Here is a 12622-nt window from a genome sequence, read left to right on the forward strand (position 1 = left end):
AGGTTTCAATATGCTTCTACCCTTCCCCTAAAAAATTCTAGACTGGCATCCCTGTCTAGATGTTACCATTGAGTCAAGATCTGTATTGCTTGGTTTAAAATGGAGATATTGTCCCAAGAGCTTGTGTGCACAGAGACACAATAAAGTTAAGACCCAGGAACTTAAGTTAAAGGTTCTGCCAAAATAGGAATTTCAAAAGCAGAGGTTTCATGTAAAGCCAGCTGGCATCTCCTACAAGGAGACATTCTAGTAATGGTTTTTATTATTATTTGTATTTTTATTGAGGCACTGTTGATTTCCAACATAAGTTTCAGGTGTACAACATAGTGATTCACAATTTTTAAAGGTTATACTCCATTTATAGTTATTATAAAATATTGGTTATATTATCTGTGTTGTACTATATATCCATGTTAACTTATTTATTTTATACATAGTAGTTTGTACCTCTTAATCCTCTACCCATATTTTGCTTCTCCCCCTTCCCTCTCTCCACTGGTAACCCATAGTCTGTTATTTATATCTGTGAATCTGTTTCTTTTTTGTTATATTCTCTAGTAATGCTTTTTTCTTTTTTAAAAATAAATTTATTTATTTATTTTATTTTTGGCTGTGTTGGGTCTTCGTTGCTACGCATGGGCTTTCTCTAGTTGCAGCGAGCGGGGGCTACTCTTCGTTGCCGTGTGCGGGCTTTGGAGCACGGGCTCTAGGCGTGCAGGCTTCCGTAGTTGCAGCACACGGGCTCAGAAGTTGTGGCTCGCGGGCTCTAGAGTGCAGGCTCAGTAGTTGTGGCACACGGGCTTAGTTGCTCTGCGGCATGTGGGATCTTCCTGGCCCAGGGCACGAACCTGTGTCCCCTGCATTGGCAGGAGTATTCTCAACCACTGTGCCACCAGGGAAGTCCCTCTAGTAATGGTTTTAATTAAGATAACAGGTCTCAACATGTAGGTTTTATTTTCGGCTAATATAATAAAAACTTAAAAAGATTATTTAGTTAAAAACTAAACATCTGGGCTTCCCTGGTGGCGCAGTGGTTGAGAGTCCGCCTGCTGATGCAGGGGACATGGGTTCGTGCCCCGGTCCAGGAAGATCCCACATGCCGCGGAGCGTCTTGGCCCGTGAGCCATGGCCACTGAGCCTGCGTGTCCAGAGCCTGTGCTCCGCAACGGGAGAGGCCACAGCAGTGAGAGGCCTGCGTATTGCAAAAAACAAAACAAAACAAAACAAACCCTAAACATCTCAGCAAATTTATATGCCAACTGTACAGAATACAAAAGTAAAAGACTCTTCAGATCTCCAAATGTATTATAATGTTATAATCATTGAAACAGTGTGGCCAGAATAGACAGAGTTCGGTGGGATGAAATTCAGAAACAGAGTTAGTAGGTAAGGATTGTATGTATGGCTCTAGTAGAGATGGCAAATGCCTCCCTATCTTCTTTACTAAGAGAATCTCTATATTGCTGGTGGCAGTAACATACCCCTCTAAAAGACTTTCTCCCCAGCCTCCATTGTAGAGGAGCAGTCAATGAAATACAATGTGGGGTATCTGGGAAAGTTCTTCAAAAGAACCTGATTCACGGTGGAAAGTATGCCATTTTTTTTTCCCTTCATCCACTTTTCTGCCTTGAACTCCAACATGATGGCTCACATTGTAGCAGCCACCTTGGGACCATGAAGAACAGACCAGGAGAATATTAGCAACCTCAGCCCCCAAATCCTCAAACCACTGAACCACCAGCAGCAAATGCCCACTCTGCATTCTTATTATGTGAGAAGAAGAAGCCTTTATATGTGTAAGCAATTATGCAAACATGCACTTTGAAAGATGACAATATGAAGATGGAAATGCTTCTCTCTCTCTCTCTCTCTCTCTCTCTCTCTCTCTCTCTCTCTCACTCACACACACACACACACACACACACACACGCAAAATAAAGCTTAAACCAGGTTAAAGTGTCTACTTGAACAATAGTATAATCCTGTATATTGTCAAGTGCAAATGTGTCTCACATGATGCTGAAATTCTCATCTGTCTGGATTTAGAGGCAGATGGTGGCTTTAGATAAACCTCTGAAGAAAAGCAAACTCCAAGAGTTACCAATTTAACTCTGATATTGGCATGAACAGAGCAGCCTGCTCACCAGGCCTCAGGTAAGCACCACTCAGCTTACGGCACACATCCTCTTGGTTTTGGCCAGGAGCCCCATATAATCTCTAAAGGTCACCTTGCAGGTTGGCTGCCTTCTTTTTTTTTTTGGCGGTACGCGGGCGTCTCACTGCTGTGGCCTCTCCCGTTGCGGAGCACAGGCTCTGGACGCGCAGGCTCAGCGGCCATGGCTCACGGGCCCAGCCACTCCGCGGCATGTGGGATCCTCCCGGACCGGGGCACGAACCCGGACTCTCAACCACTGCGCCACCAGGGAAGCCCTTGGCTGCCTTTTTGAGAACTTGTTTGGTTACAAACTTGTTATACATCAAGAGAAAGATATCACTACCATGTAGGGTGAACTGTGTGGAGTAGTTCCTCCCTCCTCTCCTTCCTGCCACACCCTCGGCTCCCTCCATCTCACCCTCCTGCTTTACCTTTGTATACAGCATAATGGTTTGGAACTTAAAGCCAAGGTTTCTGAATTAAGTTCTGACTACACTAACAAGCTGTCACTAATCTAGTTAGCCCTCTGCCTCCTCATCTGTGAAAGAGGCAGGGGCACTCACTCACATGGATGCGGTGACAACTAACTCAGCTCATGCTCTGGGTATATTTTGGCAGGAAAAGCCAATGGGCACTTGGGGTGCATCGATGGTAAGGGGTCAAGAGCATTTAAACAGGCAACAGCCAGGGAGGAGCATCAGATAACACAGACCAGGGGCTACTCTGCAAACATGGACTGCGCTTTGTCCGCCACGTGGCAGCCCCACTCCTGCACCCAGAGACCACCTCCAGAGGCAGCAGCAGGGGGTCTCCATCGGGCAGGATGGTACAGAGGCCACATGAAAACCTTCCACAGTCTCGTGGTCAAGAGGGAATCAGACAGGGGCTCACTGTAATATTCTTACAACTTTTCCATAGGTTTGAAAATTTTCCAAAATAAAGTTGTTGTCTTTTAAAGAGAGAATCATAGGGGCAACAGGGAGCCGGCAGGACGAAAAGCCTCTGAAAGTCCCTGCCTTATATGAGGATTCAGGCAACACATTTTTAGTAGCATGGTTTTGTTTTGTTTTGTTTTTGCAGTACGCGGGCCTCTCACTGCTGTGGACTCTCCCGTTGTGGAGCACAGCCTCCGGATGCACAGGCTCAGCGGCCATGGCTCACGGGCCCAGCCGCTCCGCGGCATGTGGGATCTTCCCCGACCGGGGCACGAACCCGTGTCCCCTGCATCGGCAGGCGGACTCTCAACCACTGCGCCACCAGGGAAGCCCAGCAGCATGGTTTTAAACATCTTTTGAAGTCTAGTGTCATCGCTGTCTTCTCTCTATAATCTATACTTTCAAAGTGTTACCCCGTTCACTTCTTTGTTATAAAAATAACTTTTCTTTTGTTGTTCCATATTTAGGAAATAGTTGATGATCATAAAAATGTTCCTTTATTCTATGGTGGTAAAATATACATAATATAAATTTTACCATTTTAACCATTTAAACAAAATCAGTAGTGTTAAAAAGTCTCTGTTCCTTAGCCTATCCTAGAAAAGCTGTTCCATAAATGTTAGAGAGATCATGGGTGGGCGAGTGGTTAGATAGATGGAAAGATGGGTGGTTGGATGGATGCAGAGGTAGATGGACATGGATGGATCCATGGTTAAAATTTTAACCATTTTTAAGTGCACAGTTCAGTGGCGTTAAGCGCATTCACACTGTTGTGCAACCATCACCACCATCCATCCGCGGAACTTGTTCATCCTCCCCAAATGAAACTCTGTGTCCATTAAACACTAAACACTAAATATGGATTCCCCTCTCCATGGCCCCTGGCAAGCACCATTGTACTTTATCTTCCTATGATCTCGACTCCTCTAGGAACCTCCCATTAGAGGAATCATGCAATATTTGTCATTTCATGGCTGGTTTATTTCACTTAACATCATGTCTTTAAGTTTCATCCATGTTACAGCATGTGTCAAAATTTCCTTTCTTTTAAGGTGCTGTAAAACTCCATTGTATGTATTATCATATTTTGTTTTTCCATTTGTCTGTGGATGGATACTTACATTGCTTCTATATCTTGGCTACTGTGAGTGCTGCTGCTATGGACATGGGTGGACAAATGTTCATGTCCCTGCTTTCACTTCTTTTGTGTACAGATCTTATATATGCCTTTATTTTTATATATCCTATTTATGTCCCCCTTCATTTGGCCACCTATCCAGGAAACATTAGCTGTGTGTCTACCACATGCAAGGCAGGCACTGTGTTAGATTCTGGGGAGATACACCTAGAAACTGCTGCCTGGGGGAATGAATACAGAGGGAAAGAAATAGTGAGGTCTTAGGAGACTTGACAACACAATCTGAGAAATCCCAGTTATTCTGTTACATTTGAATTTTATCATCTAGAGATAATTTCCCCCAACCGGTAAGTCACTAGCTAGCGTTTGGAAAAGTTTCTGTTCTTTAGGGATTCTCTTGCCGTCGTGTTCCTTTCATGTTCCTCCTTCCTTAGCATCTCTCCTCTGGTTCCTCCAGCTCCACAATCTCCATTTCCCCCTAGTAGTATTTTCCCACTATCTAGCCTTCGCGACTTCATTTGTGCCTACCTTGTGTGTCACTCCGCTTCTCTCTCCTGACCCATCTGATACAACATCTTTCTGTCTCCGCCTGCCTGAGAGTAGGGCAGGGTGGTGGCTATAAAGGCTGAAGTAAGGGAGAACCCGGAAAAGGTGATGGCGGGCAGAGAGAGCCCCCCTTGTTGCCCCCAGGCGGAACGTGGGCAGCTCGGGAAAGGCCGCCACAGTGCAAATAGTCCAGCTATGCCACAGTGATGCAGAGAAGCAAGAGAAAAGGAACTCTGGCAAGCACAGGAGCTAGGCTAGGCCTTGTTCCTCCTGGTCCTGGGCACACGCTTGCCCTCTGCTGCCGTCTGGTAGATGACCAGGACAAATACCAAGGTTTGCAGAGCCTTTGGAAACAAGTCCAACCTATCCAAGAGCAGAGAGGCCGACTGCCTGAGTCTGAACATAGCCAGGAAGCCCTCCTGCAAAGGGACAACCTCATCTATTCTCCCCTGATGTAGATTAGAAAAACAGAGGGGGTGGGGGAGAAGGAAAAGCAATCAAAGAGCCAGAAGTACAGGGTGTTCATGGAGATTTACCAGAAATTACAAATTTTATAAATTATAAAAATAAGTGCCCTTATCACCTGGCACTTTTTTTTTTTTTTTGCTTGCCATGGTAAGGGAGAATGTCACATCAAAAGCGTCTTGGTAGCATCCTGGAGGAGAAAAGTAGGCTTGGATTTTATTGGGATTTTTTGCAGTTTGGTTTAACCCTGGTCTTTCAAACCAGGGCGAGGGAGGAGGGAGAGGGCTTGTGTAGGATTGGCTAAGGATCACGAATGATGGAAAAAGTGCAGGATTCCAGGCACTTTTTCATGCCCTAGCAATCATGGCTCAAAAGCATTCTTGCCATAAAATTGTTTTGCTTTTTGACTTTTTAAACGTTTTTGGTGTGATTATATTATCTAAGTGTACTCCTTTAAGAATCATGTATGAGCATCATTTTACATTAAAAAAAAAATTAAATAACCCAAATCTCTTGGTGAAATATGGACTTGAGCACAAAATTCTTAAGTTCTAGAGCCTGGGTGGGAAGGGCTGTGAGGCAGAGAGGAACGACAAGGCACAATTTTTGCTTCCTATTATTTGGAAATTTCTGAATTCACCTTAATCTGACCATAAATAAGCTGAAACTTACCTTTGTGTCACCTACGAAAAAAAACCCAAGCTGATGGTATAAACATAACAGAAAGAAGCAATCGTCACAGTCCAACTGCCCCTGCCGACATGCTACGGAGATTGTTCCGTGAGGGGTGCTGAGGATGGAATTAGAGAACACGGCGCCACACGGGGAAACCATGCGAGGGGCACATCAGAACAGCAGTAATTTAAATGCAAACAACGATGGGACTGATGATAATTAGTCTTCTGATTTTAGCCCCACAAGGTCTGCAAAAGATGCCAAGTTTTTAAGCCTCATTAACTGTGACGAAGGCCTCTAACGAAGAAGCTCATATTGTTATTAATTCCTCAGGCCAGGACATCAGCAGACAAATTGGCAGAGGACTCAAAGGTTTATGTGAAAAAGGACAGAAATGGGACTCAAAAAGATCTGGACAGACTTGGATCTAGTGAGACGAAATTTAACAGAGATAAATACAAAGGCTAACACTTAGGTCCAAGAAATTAACTGCGTCATACCAGATGGAGAAATGTGATTTAACAGGAGCATCTATCTGGAGAGAACAGTTCAGTGTTTTGGCAGACCATGCTCAGGAGAGGTCCCGGTTCGTTTGGTATGAGACTGCCAAAAGATTTTTAAAAGGCAGAAAAACTAAACCAGAAACCAAACGAGTGTGGTCCTGGACAGCAAGAGAACCACAGAGCTGCAGAACGTGAGAGCTTAAAGGGATCTTAGAGAGCATCTTCTATCAGTGTAGACTGTGGGACAGAGGACCAGATGGGCCTGTGTCTGGGTACAACCCTCTACTAGGATACTGTCTCATAGAAGGTAAGCAGCACAGTGAGAAGCTAGTGACCACAGGAGGGAAATGGAAGTTTAAGACAAAAGAAGTGAAAACTCAACAGGAATGAAAGCTGGCTCCAAATAGTAAATCGTGGGCTGCTGGGCCCCATCCCCAGAGGTTCTGTTTCAGCTGGTCTGATGGTCGCAGAATTTGCATTTCTAACAAGTTCCCAGGTGACATGCAGCTTGGTCCAGGGACCACACTTTGAGAATCACTGTTCTAAGTAACAAAATCATTGTTTTTTGTTTTGTAATATATATATATATTTCTAAGATTTTACTAAGATACAATGGCTCATTTCCCAGTAAGTCCAAATTAGGGTGAATTTATTGGTTTTAAAACACCACATATTTGTATTTAAGATTATGCTTCTTTTAAAATTCCATATTGTTTAGCAGAAGTTCCACCTTTACTTTCTGTCCCTTAGTGTTTCTTATTTGTTCAGCTTCATAAAGCAGCCTTCTGCTTCTGCTTCCATTTCTGGCATTTTATTTAATAGGTAGTTTCCCTCTGGTCTTCTTCCACTTTTCCTGTATTTTTCTATTGTGTTCAGCAAATCAAGCTTCATTACATATTAAGATGTGACCTGCTTTTATCAAATGGTATCTGGTTTCCCACATCTTCTAAAATAGTAAATATTGACCCAATCCTTTCCCCCAAAGCCCACCTGAGCACACTGTGCCCAGGGGCCCATTAGATTTTGAAGCAGCTGCATTCAATTCCTGATTAATTTAATTTGATCTTATGTACGTGAAGCTTCAGCCTTTAGATCCCTCTAGGAAAATTACCAGCATATGGAAATGCATATAAAATGACATGCAAAGCAATGCAAATTAATATAAAACATACATCTCTAAATTGCTTGGGAAAAGTCTGTAAGCCTTGACATTGATATTATCTGTTTTGCTTCTTTTACTCTGACAAGCAGTGACTGGATTCTTTTTTTTTTTTTTTTTTTGTGGTACGCGGGCCTCTCACTGTGTGGCCTCTCACAGGCTCCGCACGCGCAGGCTCAGCGGCCATGGCTCACAGGCCTAGCCGCTCTGCGTCATGTGGGATCTTCCCGGACCGGGGCACGAACCCGTGTCTCCTACACCGGCAGGTGGACTCTCAACCACTGCGCCACCAGGGAAGCCCACCAACTGGATCCTTTTACTACAGTTAATTTCATGCAGCATCCAGCACCTGACACTTGTTGACATGCTAAGTGGGAAGTGACCCTGTCTGTGAGTCAGGCAAATGGGATCCTGGCCTTAACTTTGCCACTATTTGGCTCTAAGGCCTTGGACAGGTTTTCAAAATTCTGAGTCTCAGATTCTGCATCTGGAAATGATGGAAATGACATCATCATCATAAAACCACCAGCACTAAGGCTTACTGAGCACTCATTATGTGCCAGGTAAAATGCACACAGGCACACACTGTACATAGATGATGCACACACACCTTGTGCATACATCATGCACACAGGCAATCCTCACAACTGCTCACAAGAAGGTACCATAGAACGTGTACCCCTTAGATGTGGTGCCATTTCAGAGACTAGAAAACCAAGGCAGAAAGGTCAGGAAACTTGCACAAGGTCATAAGCTAGGGAGTGGCAGGGCCAGAGCCAGGGGCCCTCGGCAGTCACACTCCAGGGGCTACTCTTAGCTACACTGCAGCTCTGTTTCATGATTTCCATCTATGTTTCTCCTAATCATTAAATTTGCATGATCTACAAAGTAAAACTTCAAATTTCACCGCCATATGGGTTTCAAAATATTGTTTCAGTGGATGGTGATGGTTTATGTTACTTGAGTTTGATATCAGAATGGAAGCGCAATCAGACTTGTTTTGTACCTACTACTCCAAGAGTGGGAGGGGGGGTCCAGTGATATCCTGCATGTTCCACCTCTCCTCCCAACTTGCTCCATCCCATTCACATATAAATATGCATGAGGCTCTCTCATCTTCAAAAAGCCATCCCTCCATCCCACTTCTCACTGGAGAAGTTGCTTCCAGAGCGTTAAGTGCAGTGGCCACTGTTAGTCCTCAGCTCCCCCAGCACACACACCCTGGCATCATGCAAGGTGCTCACTCCCACTACGGTTTAGGTGGAGACTCAGCACCGCTGCCCTGGTTTCCCTCTCCCCATAAAGATAGGGGCTCTTTACCAGGTCACCCCCCCCCAATTTACCCCAGCCTTAAAATAACACCCCAATACAGATGACCCCCAGCTTCTTTGGAGGGTCTGCTTTCTCCAGCCACTTATTAAGTATTTTCACTCAGGAGCCTCAAAAGCAGCTCACGGGCTTCCCTGGTGGCGCAGTGGTTGAGAGTCCACCTGCTGATGCAGGGGACACGGGTTTGTGCCCCGGTCCGGGAAGATCCCACATGCCGCGGAGCGGCTGGACCCGTGAGCCATGGCCGCTGTGCCTGCGCGTCCGGAGCCTGCGCTCCGCAACGGGAGAGGCCACAACAGTGAGAGGCCGGCGTACCGCAAAAAAAAAAAAAAAAGCAGCTCAGACTCAACAAAAGCAAATGTGTCTTTCCTCCCCAAATCTGCACCTCTTCCACATTCCTTTGTAAATGGCAGCACCCATCTACCCAAATGCTGAAGTCCAAACTTAGAGGGCGTCCCCCTGCACTCTCATACCTTACAGTAAACTACTCAAGTCACTCCAGAGTCTATCCTGAATCTACCCACTTGTGTCATCCTCACTGCCACTGCCTCAGATAGACCTCCAGGCCCCTCATACGCCCCACCCAAGCTAGCCGTGTCTACTTCAGGGGCTCCTCAAATCCATTCTTCACACAGCACCTGGAGTTTTGTTTTGAATCTAAATCTCATCAGGATACTTTCAAGTGTGAAACTGTCTTAAGAATCAAGCCCACAAAATGGCGCCAAGGCTTGGCATCATCCAGTCCTGGCACCTGCTGACCTCACCTGGCGCCATTCTCCCCTCAGGTCACATTGGACCTCTCCTTTCCTTGGACTCTCTCTGCTCTGCCCTCCTCTGGTCTTAGGGTGCCCTCTTTCCTGGGGTGAGAATACTTGCCCTTTCTCCTCCTCCTCCTCCTGCTTAGTTTATGCAGCTCCTATTCATCCTTCGGGTCCACCTTAAATCTCCCCAAGAAGCTTCCTGCCTCTGCCCAGACCAGTGAGCTACCTCTGTGCTCTCACTGCACCCTAGTAAGGGCCTGGCACACAGTAAGTGCTCACTAAATTTGGATTGATGGATTGACTTTTCAACCTCACATCATACAATCTGTCTTATTGCTTTCTTCCTGCATTCAAACCTAAAAAGGCCCAGGTCACCAAGTCATACTCCCAACAGTGGTGGCTCTGCTGTCAGTCATTCTCAAGGGAGCAGATACTGGGCACTGCCACGTACAGTCTCCACCTGCCCCTGCCCCCATGACCGAGCTCATTCAAAGTCAGGATGATAACTATTTATTGTCTGCCTATCCCAAGGGTACTGAATGTGATGCCATCAAGTGCCAACTTGACTCATTGCCCAACTCCGCCATTCACTCCTATACCCCTCTGGGCAGACATTGCAGTATTTAGTACATTTGCTTCTCAGAGGAACACTTCTCACCAACCCCCTTCCCCCAAGGAAACTCTCCTTTCACTCAGTGCCACACAACCTGATTCTATGGCTATTGTTTCTCTGCAAATACAAGTTAGATATAAGATATGACTCAATAGCATCTTAATCAGTCATTTCTCAAAGACAATTGATTCTTAGAAAGTGCAACAGAGGAACTGCTCTCTGCAACAACCCACTTACTTTTAAAGATTTTACTTCCTCAAGACACCATCAACAAAAGCTATCAAAACACACAGCTAGGTTCTAGATGGTCTTAGACTGATAGGTGGTTTAATAATAAGAGCATGCTCTGGAAGATCAGAAGGGGTGACTCCTGTCTACCAAATCACATGGACACTTAATTTAATATCATCCCCAACTCCCTTAATCTTTTGGTTTGCTGATTTTCAGTTTAAAGGACGAGAGGAGGAAAAGACAAGTGCCTAAGGGCTAAGGCCACCTCTCCCTTACCCAGCGAGGGAAATACAAGGTTACCAGCTACAACAAGGAAAACCTCCCCCAGTCAGGAAAGCTTAGTTCTGAAATTTACAAAACAATACCCACCCACTAGCACTTTTAGCCTGTTATAATGGTAAACTGACTCAAGAGCCCAGACCTCGTGGCTGGGATCCTCGGAGGCTTCCAGCTCGATGGAGGGGGTGCCGCCACCCCACAGGGGGACGATGCGGGCCAGCTCTGCGGCACGAAAACTTGACCTTAAAAAGCGCAGAAGCTCGTCCCAGCGGAAGGCGCGGCCGTGGGTACTGCTCCGCAGCTTCTGATCCCCAAACTATTAAGAGACACCCCACTCCCACTTGGCCTTAAAGGAGAAGCCACGCCAGCAGCCCGTTCCCGCGCTACGCGGCCGGCTCCCGCACACTCGCCTCCGCCGCCCACAGGCAGCGTGGCCCGGCCCCGCGGGTGCAGGACTGCGGAGAAGCAGGCTTCGCGATTCCGGCTCGGCACGTTCCTCGCGGAGCCCGCCCCTCTGCGCCCCTCACCTGGGCGGCTCCAAGTGGCCAGGAGACCGAGACAGCGGGACCCCTGACACCGGAAAGGGCGCGTCCGGGAGCCGCGTTCTCACCGCTCGGGGAAAGTCCCGGGGAAACCCTCGTGCGGACGCGCCCCGCTGCTCCCGGCCTCCCCGCCGGCCCTGCCCCGGGAGCCCAGGATGCGGGCGCCGTGGCTCCGTCTCCCAGGACACCCTCACGCTGACACGCGCTGGTCGCCCCGCAGCCCGCGGACCTCGGAGAACTTTCCAGCGTCCGGCCGCCGGCGGGGCCCCGAAGTCAAAGCGGGCGTGCAGCCAGGCCAAGGCTCAGCCCGCTATCTCTCTGCGGCTGCCCCGGGCAGCCTCCCTCCGTCCTTCCCTCCCCCCTCCCCTCCCCTCCCCCGCCTCGCGAGGGACGCGGCGCCCGTCTTCCCCCGCTGGAAAGTGAAAGTCGCGAGCAGGGGGTCCGGGAGTCCCGGCCATCCGCGGCTGGGCCCGGAGCCCCGGCCCCGCGCGTTCCTCGCTGGACTGCGTGGCCAAGTGGACTTACGAAAGGGAGCGGGGGGAGCCCCGAGCGCGGGGTCCCCGCGGGTGCAGGAGCCGCTGCGGCGGGGCCGCGAGCTGCGCCGCGGACTCCTGGTCCCGCGGCGGCGGCGGCGGCGGCAGCGACTGGCTCCCGCCTCCTCCTCCTGGTCCTCCGCAGCCACCTCGGCGGCGCGCCCTGCTACAGAGTTTCTCTCCCTCGGCCGGGGACGGGAGAGCGCCGAGCGGCCCCCGTGACGTGGAGGGGAAGGAAGAGCGCCTCCGCCGTGCTCCCGCAGAGGGAGCTCCCGCCCCTGCACTCGGGGGTCCAGGCTTCGCGCTCGAGACAAAGTTCCCAGGCGCGCGCGGCGCGCTCCGCTCTCTGCCGCTTCCCTGAGCGTCAGCCAGGTTCAGTTCCCTCCCCACATTAAACAGCAAGAAAGCCGAGGTCTGGAGAGCTAAGTGACTTGCCCAGAGATGCTCAGGGGGCGGTGACAAAGCAAACACATCTGCGACTCCTTGCTTTTCCCTCTGCGAGGCTCTGGTCCTGCGGGAATCGCCTCGCTCTCATTGGTAAGACCAGGATAGTGTCCCACGCAGCCTGGAGAAATATCATCTAGGAGCAGCGTGGGAAGGGGGAGCTGTATGTCCAATAGTACGAAGTTGTGTTTCAGTCTGTGCCTACATTTCAAATAGACATTCTAAAGCTTCCTCTTTACCCTCAAGCGGGGGTGAAGGTGGCGGGCCGTGCCGGCGCGGCATCCGGTCCCAATTCTGCGCACCCAATAATTGCC

General features: G+C 48.4%; 1 protein-coding gene across 4 annotated transcripts in view; it reads right to left on the minus strand.

Moving 5' to 3' along the window:
- Positions 1–12242, minus strand: part of GCNT4 (glucosaminyl (N-acetyl) transferase 4) — a 128193-nt gene extending 115951 nt beyond the window's left edge. For 2 of the 4 annotated variants that reach the window (XR_010840168.1, XM_059062769.2), the window contains exon 1: positions 11857–12242. The gene's annotated coding sequence lies outside the window, so the exon portion shown is untranslated. Of the gene's footprint in view, positions 1–11316; positions 11646–11856 lie in introns of those variants that run through there. The other 2 variants (XR_010840169.1, XR_010840170.1) reach the window with 2 other exon arrangements.
- Positions 12243–12622: the final 380 nt, after the last annotated feature.

This window comes from Kogia breviceps, chromosome 4, assembly GCF_026419965.1.
Source record: "Kogia breviceps isolate mKogBre1 chromosome 4, mKogBre1 haplotype 1, whole genome shotgun sequence".
In the NCBI taxonomy this organism is placed as follows: domain Eukaryota; kingdom Metazoa; phylum Chordata; class Mammalia; order Artiodactyla; family Physeteridae; genus Kogia; species Kogia breviceps.